Raw genomic sequence first — 7960 nt, 5'->3', positions numbered from 1 at the left:
AGTAGCATAAATCTCCTTCACCATAGCTACTGTAATTGGAGGTGCAACTCTAATTTTGATTTGATAATCTCCAATTTCAATACCTGCATCCTCACAAAGAACAGTTATTAACAAAGGGAAAGGTAAAGAATCTCTTTTCCTCTTAAGGATGTCCAGAATGCATCCACTAATCACTTCTCCTACATCTATATAAAAATCATTAACTATAGCATATAGGAGTTCAGCTCTCTTCACTGCTAAAGTGGAGCTATGCCTAACAGGCATGAATGAACTCAATAAATGTGCTCCACACTTTTGCAAAGGGCAAAAGGTTCTTGGTTGTGATGCATTTGGGCTTTTCTGATAGATTCAACTCCCAAGTAGTCCTTGGTTTCCCAATCCTCTCAAGGACTTGAACATAGTCCTTATCTTCAGCATCCCTGAACGCTTTAAAGTCTTGTTGCCCAGGTTGCTTTTGAGTCTTAATGTTGAGGACTCTATTGATGTTAGCAACAGAAAAATCAACTGTTGTCCCCTTGACCATTGAATGGTATTTAGGCAGTTGATCTCCCTTGAATCTCATGGCATTGGCATAAAATTCCTATGTAATGTCTCTCCAGCCAATGCCAGCCATCATGCAGAAGGATTCCCATTCTCTTTTCTGAATTTCCTCCTTGTATTCTGGATAATGGTCTTCAGCTATCTCAATTGCTCTATCTTGGACAATCTTTCTTCTCAAGATATTAGCTCTGAAATAATTCTCATGAGCTATGCTTCTGAACCTTGGATCATGTTGAGGATTTGGCCTTGATGAAGAGGCTCCTGCTAATCTTCCTCTCTTTGTTCTAGGAGTACCTCTAGAAGAGCCAACTGGAGTGTTGTCTAATGTCCTTACCATTTTTTTAAAAAAAATTTCCTGCATAAAAAGAATATTTCAATACACTGAAAGACATGAATGCAATGCAATGCAGGACATTTTCAATTTCAGAATAGCAGAATATGAATAATGCAGAATTTAAGAATATCATAACAATGCAGAATATGGTTCCTTGAAGCATTTAAACTCAGATATTCATGATTTTGAATGCAAAATGCTAGAGTTCAAGAGTTACATTTATGCATAAATTTCTTCCTAACTATTTTTCACTTTAAGTCCTCAGGTTAAATCATGCAATTTGTCAATGTAGGTCTTTTTCCATCTAAAAATCTATCAATTGAATTGAGAATTACTCTACATTGCCTTGTAATTGCATATTCAGATTAGTTATTAACAAGAAAATTTCTATTTTTCCATTACTCAGTGTTTTCCACAATTCTGCAAAATGAAGAACCCTAATTTCTAAATCAGAGAAGTAGAATACTGACCTAGATTTGGAGAAATGTGCAGAATGAACTTCAATTGATTGCTTAAAAACAAATTTCGTTCAGCAAAAGGTCAGAAAGATCAAGAATTTGAGAAATGAGATGAAGAAATGAAGATTTGAGATTCTAAAAATGGCTTTGCGTGGTTCCTTTTATGCATTTTAATGGACACGCTTACTGCACGTGGCCACTTTTTTTCAGAAAAAATGGAAGCTGTAGAGATGATGTTGTGTGCGTGTTCACTATTGCTAGCAAAAGTGAACACTTTGAGGGTAAATAGCATGCGCGTGTTCACTATTACTAGAAATAGTGAACGTTCCAGAGGGCTTTGCATTGAGTAATTTGAAATGAGATGCGAGTGTTCACTTTTTCTAGAAAAAGTGATCACGCGCAGGTAATATCCTTCTGCGTGATTACTATTCCTAGAAAAAGTGGTAACGCGCATCAACCTTAACTTGTAACTACACATTACTCATGCGCGTGATCACTATTATTGGAAAAAGTAACTATGCGCATCACATTACCTCTATTTAAGCCTGGGCGTGGTTACTTTCACTGGGAAAAGTGATTGTTCCAGAGAAGGGTGTCTTCCAAAGGGTTTTGCGTGTTCACTTTCATCAGCAAAAGTGATTGTTCCAGAGAAGGGTATCGTTCCTTACTCCTCTGCGTGATCACTTTCATCAGCAAAAGTGATTGTTCAGAATGGAACCCTGTAATTGAAGCTCTACGTGATCACTTTTCTACAAAATAGTGACTCCTTTTGTTATTCAAAGCTCCTTAGAAACTTAATTGCCTCATGCATTCAATTTCAATCATCTCATTTATGCATCCACAACATGAACCTTCATTGAATCAACACATTATTCCTAAAACACATATAAAACAGAATCTAAAATCAGAAAATTGCAGAAATTAAAATAAAGAATTAACAAAAGTTTAAGTAAATTGCAAATAGAGTAAAAATAGTTCAGAAATGTGAGTTGCCTCTCACAAAGTGCTCTTTTAACGTCACTAGCTTGACGTTAAATGTTCCTCACTGCTGAGAAACCAAGTTAATGTAAAAAGTGTTCCTATTGAATTCTCCTCCATTGTAAATCTTCAGTCTTTGGCCATTGACTTTAAACTTTATCCCTTCTCTCTGATCTTTAAGTAACACAGCACCAAAGGGAGATACTTCCTTTACCATAAAAGGTCCTGACCATCTAGACTTGAGTTTTCCAGGGAACAACTTCAATCTAGAGTTGAATAGTAGAACTAGCTGCCCTGGTCTGAATTCTCTCTGCAGGATGAATCTGTTATGTATTCTTTTAGTCCTTTCTTTATACAGTTTTGCATTTTCATATGCAATTTGTCTGAATTCCTCTAGTTCATATAGCTGTAACACTCTCTTTTCTCCAGCCTTGGCTGAATCAAAATTCAGCCATTTAGTAGCCCAATATGCTCTATGTTCAAGTTCCACAGGAAGATGACATGATTTCCCAAACACTAATTGATATTGTGACATACCAATTGGTGTTTTGAATGCAGTTCTGTATGCCCATAATGTATCATCAAGCTTCCTTGACCAATCTTTTCTTGAGTTACTGACTACTTTCTCTAAGATCTTCTTGATTTCTCTGTTTGAAATTTCCACTTGTCCGCTTGTTTGAGGATGATAAGGAGTTTCTACTCTGTGTTTTACTCTATACTTATCCAGAACATTATCAAGGTATTTATTGCAGAAGTGTGATCCTCCATCACTAATCAGAATTCTTGGCACTCCAAATCTTGAAAAAATGTTTTTCTTTATGAAGGAAATCACCACTTTGGCTTCGTTTGTTCTGGTTGGTATAGCTTCCACCCATTTAGACACATAATCCACTGCCACAAGTATGTATTCATGAGAAAAAGAAGTTGGAAAGGGTCCCATAAAGTCTATTCCCCATACATCAAACAGTTCCACCTCCCAGATATTGTTCAAAGGCATCTCATGTCTTTTGGAAATGTTACCAACTCTTTGGCATTTATCACAGTTTTCTACATAAATTTTTGCATCTCTGAACAATGTAGGCCAGAAAAATCCAGCTTGTAATACTTTGGCAGCTGTTCTTGATCCACCATGATGGCCTCCATAGGATATCAGCTTGTTCTTTCTGTGGAATACATCTTCTCAAAATGCCATCTACTCCAATTTTGAATAGATGAGGATCTTCCCAAATATAGAACTTGCTGTCATGAAGAAATTTCTTTCTTTGCTGCCAATTCACTCTCTTTGGAATGTGTTGAGTGGCCTTAAAATTCGCTATATCAACAAACCAAGGTAATTCATCCACAGTTAGCAGCTTTTCATCAAGAAATTCTTCATTAATATCCAAATAATCTGATGGTAATGTGTCCAATGGTATTCTGGATAGATGGTCTGCAACACCATTCTCTTTCCCTTTCTTATCTCAAATTTCTAACTCAAATTCTTGAAGTAGTAGAATCCATCTCAGCAGTCTTGGTTTAGCATCCTGCTTAGAAAACAAATATTTCAGAGCAGCATGGTCAGTATATACCACAACCTTGGACCCTACTAAATAAGACCTGAATTTATCAAAAGCAAATACTATAGCAAGCAACTCTTTTCAGTGGTTGTGTAATTAATTTGTGCAGAGTTTAGGACTCTACTAGCATAGTAAATCACATGTAGTCTTTTATCTTTTCTTTGTCCTAATACAGCACCCACTGTATTGTCACTTGCATCACACATTAGCTCAAATGGTACAGTCCAGTCAAGTTTAACAAGAATTAGAGCAGAAATCAGTTTTTCTTTTAAAACAGTAAAAGCATGCATACAAGATTCATCAAATACAAATGTTGTATCCTTTACAAGCAAGTCACTCAGAGGTTTGGCAATTTTAGAAAAATCTTTAATGAACCTCCTATAAAACCCAGCATGGCCTAAGAAACTTCTAATTCCTTTCACATTCACAGGTGGAGGTAATTTACTAATCACTTCTATTTTAGCTTGATCAACCTCCATCCCTCTAATTGAAATCTTATGGCTAAGCACTATTCCTTCTTGCACCATAAAGTGACATTTCTCCCAATTTAACACCAAGTTGGTGTCTTGACATCTCTGCAAAACAATGGACAAATTAGATAAACAATCATCAAATGAATTCCCAAAAACAGAAAAATTGTCCATGAATACCTCAATTATTTTCTCAACCAAGTCAGAAAAAATAGCTAACATGCACCTTTGAAATGTAGCTGGAGCATTACACAACCCAAAAAGCATTCTTCTATATGCAAATATTCCAAAGGGACAAGTAAAAGCAATTTTTTCTTGATCAATTGGATCTACAACAATTTGGTTATAGCCAGAATATCCATCTAAAAAGCAGTAAAAAATGCATGTCCAGCTAACCTTTCTAGCATTTGGTCTACAAAAGGTAGAGGAAAATAATCTTTTCTGGTTGCATCGTTCAGCTTTTTATAATCTATACACATCCTCCATCCTGTGACAGTCCTTGTGGGTATCAACTCATTCTTTTCATTTGGTACTACAGTCATTCCACCCTTTTTAGGTACTACTTGCACAGGACTTACCCAATTGCTGTCTGAAATAGGATATATGATCCCTGCATCTAATAGTTTAATGACTTCCTTCCTTACCACTTCCTTCATGGCAGGGTTTAATCTTCTTTGAGGCTGCACAACTATATTAAAATTTTCTTCAAATAAAATTATGTGCTTACAAAATGATGGATTTATACCTTTCAAATCTGAGATGTTCCACCCTATTGCTGATTTATGGGTTCTCAAAATTCTCAGCAACTTCTCCTCTTCTTCTTCCTTGAGTTCATTGCTTATGATAACTGGATTTTCATGTTTATGATCCAAGAATGCATATCTCAAGTGAGATGGAAGTTGCTTTAATTCCAGCTTCTGACTTTTCTCTTCTTCTCCTTTATTTTTCAACTCCTCTTTGATTGATTCTTCTGCAGGTATTAAAATAGGTAGAGTTTCCAATTGCTGCTCTATTTCAAATACGTTTTCATCTTCAAAATGTAGAGATTTAGTATTTCCTGCAGCTATGGTTTCTCTCAACACAGAAATTTCATCAAATCCATTCAAAGAATAAGGAGTGATCATAGAATCCAATGTATCTACTCTCATACATGTGTTATCATCAATTGGATATTTCAAAGCTTCAAATACATTAAATATTACCTTTTCCTCTTGAACTCTAAGCATTAACTCTCCTTTTTGCACATCAATGAGAGCTCGTCCAGTTGCAAGGAAAGGTCTGCCCAAGATTAATGGTATGTTTGCATCTACCTCCATGTCCAATATGACAAAATCTGCAGGAAAAATAAATTTGTCAACCTTAACCAACAAATCCTCTACTACTCCATATGGATAAGTATATGATCTATCAGCTAGCTGCAATGTAATGTTGGTTGGTTTCACTTCTTCTATCCCCAATTTCTTCATAATGGCTAATGGCATCAAATTAATGTTTGCCCCCAAATCACACAATGCTTTTCCCACAGTACAATTTCCTATTTCATAAGGTATGCTAAAGGATCCTGGGTCTTTTAATTTTTGAGGAAGTTTTCTTCTAAGAATAGCACTGCACTCCTCTGTCAAGGGTACAGTCTTATCATGTTCTAACTTCCTTTTTTTAGAGAGTAGTTCCTTCATGAATTTGGCATAAGATGGCATTTGCTCCAAAGCTTCAGCAAATGGGATGTTAATTTGCAGCTTTTTGAACACGTTTAGAAACCTCTCAAATTGCTCCTCTTGCTTAGGATTTTGCACTCTTTGAGGATAAGGCAGTCTCTTATATTTTTCTGGATCAATTGGCTTGTAAGTGTCCTCAAATAATTGCTTCTTTGTCTTTCTTTCAGAACTTTTATGAACTTCTTCATTCTTTTCTGAATGTTCTCGCTTTAGTAGCTTGAAGTTCCCTTGCTGCAATTCATCTTTTAAATCTCTTTCCTCTGCTGTATTTTCTACTTGCTTTTCTGCTGCAACATTATTTAGTTTCTTTTCAGCTGGTTTTGGACTGGCTACAATAGCTCCACTTCTTGTAACTATAGCTTGACATTGTTCCTTTGGATTTACCACTGTGTTACTTGGAAATCTTCCTTCATCTCTGCTTGTTAATTGTTCAGCCAGCTGTCTAATTTGAGTTTCTAACTTCTTCATAGAAGCTTCTTGATTCTTGATGCTGGATTGAGTGACTTTCATGAATTGTAACATTGTTTCCTCAATCTCGTTCATTCTTTCACTCATTGGTCTAGCTGAATGTTGACTCCTTTGAGGTTGAGTAGAAGAATTTCCTTGAAAGTACTGTTGTTGTTGGTGATTTCCTGCATTTGAAAATGGAAGAGATGTATTAGTGCTTTTCATTACAGAATTTTAAGGATTCCATTTATAAAATTGTTGATTCCTATTATTATAATACTGAAATCCAGGAAGAAATGATTGTTGAGGATAAGATTGTTGCTGTCTTTGATAATTCCCCATATAATTGACTTGCTCTTGTGGTTCAGGGGTATGTACATCACGTGCACCATTAGCATGACTCCCTCCACAAAAATTGCATGTCAACTGACTTGTTACCACATTTCCAGTCTGCAAATTATTAATCTGCTGAGTCAAAGCTGCTATTTGATCAGAAAATAATTGGTTCTGCAGCTGATTCTGTGCAAGAAAAGTTTCCATCATCTTTGCTTCATATTCATTGCCTCTTCTTGTATTCCTCAAGTTGGAATTCTGATACATGGATGAAGCCATCATCTCAATGATTCTTTGGGCTTCTTCCAAGGATTTCATGCTCAAAGAACCTCCTGCAGCTGCATCAATCATAGTTCTAGTTACTACATTCATTCCATTATAAAAAGTTTCCAACTGCATCCATTTTGGAATACAATGATGTGGACATCTTCTCAGCAACTCTTTATATCTTTCCCATGCTTCATAAAGTGATTTTCCTTCCTGCTGCACAAAAGATGTTATTTCTCCTCTCAGCTTAGCAGCTTTTGAGGGAGGAAAATATTTTGTTAGAAATTTATTCACAAGTTCAGTCCATGTGGTGATACTTCCTTGAGGCTGTGCTTGTAACCAACATTTGGCTTTGTCTCTTAAAGATATTGGAAATAGCCTCAGTCTTATAGCATCTTCACTTACTCCATTCATCCTTATAGTATCACACAACTGTAGAAAATTAGAAATATGCAGATTAGGATCATCAGAAATTCCACCAGAAAATTGGTCCTGCTGCACTAGGTGAAGTAAGGCTGGTTTTATCTCAAAATGATTGGCTTGAATGGTTGGTCTAACAATTGAAGAATTAAAGCCTTGCATATCTGGAATTGCATAATCTCCTAGTGTTCTCATTCTATGTTGTTCTGCCATTTCAACTTTTGGAGTTGGTTGTCTAAAAGGTGAATGTTTCTTATTTGCAAAAGGAGCGACTTGAAATTCTAGAGAATGTATAACCTCTAGATCACTATCACTTCCTAAAGATCTCTCTCCTCTAGTCTCTTTTCTTAATCTCCTAAGAGTTCTATCAATGTCAGGATCAAAGACAATAGTAGATTTATTTTTGTTTTTGCCACGCATATACAACTAAATACAGATATAG

The 7960-nt window shown here is 35.9% G+C and overlaps 1 non-coding gene across 1 annotated transcript; it reads left to right on the top strand.

The window, feature by feature from the left end:
* Positions 1–7240: 7240 nt before the first annotated feature.
* On the top strand, positions 7241–7347 carry LOC113856776. Its single transcript, XR_003503009.1, has one exon. It is a non-coding gene; the product is annotated as a small nucleolar RNA R71 (small nucleolar RNA).
* The last annotated feature ends 613 nt before the right edge of the window (positions 7348–7960 follow it).

Source organism: Abrus precatorius, unplaced genomic scaffold (genome assembly GCF_003935025.1).
Source record: "Abrus precatorius isolate BTA unplaced genomic scaffold, Abrus_2018 Scaffold11, whole genome shotgun sequence".
Classification (NCBI taxonomy): Eukaryota; Viridiplantae; Streptophyta; class Magnoliopsida; order Fabales; family Fabaceae; genus Abrus; species Abrus precatorius.
Note: the sequence above shows the minus strand (reverse complement) of the source record. Positions and strands in the feature narration are given on the sequence as shown.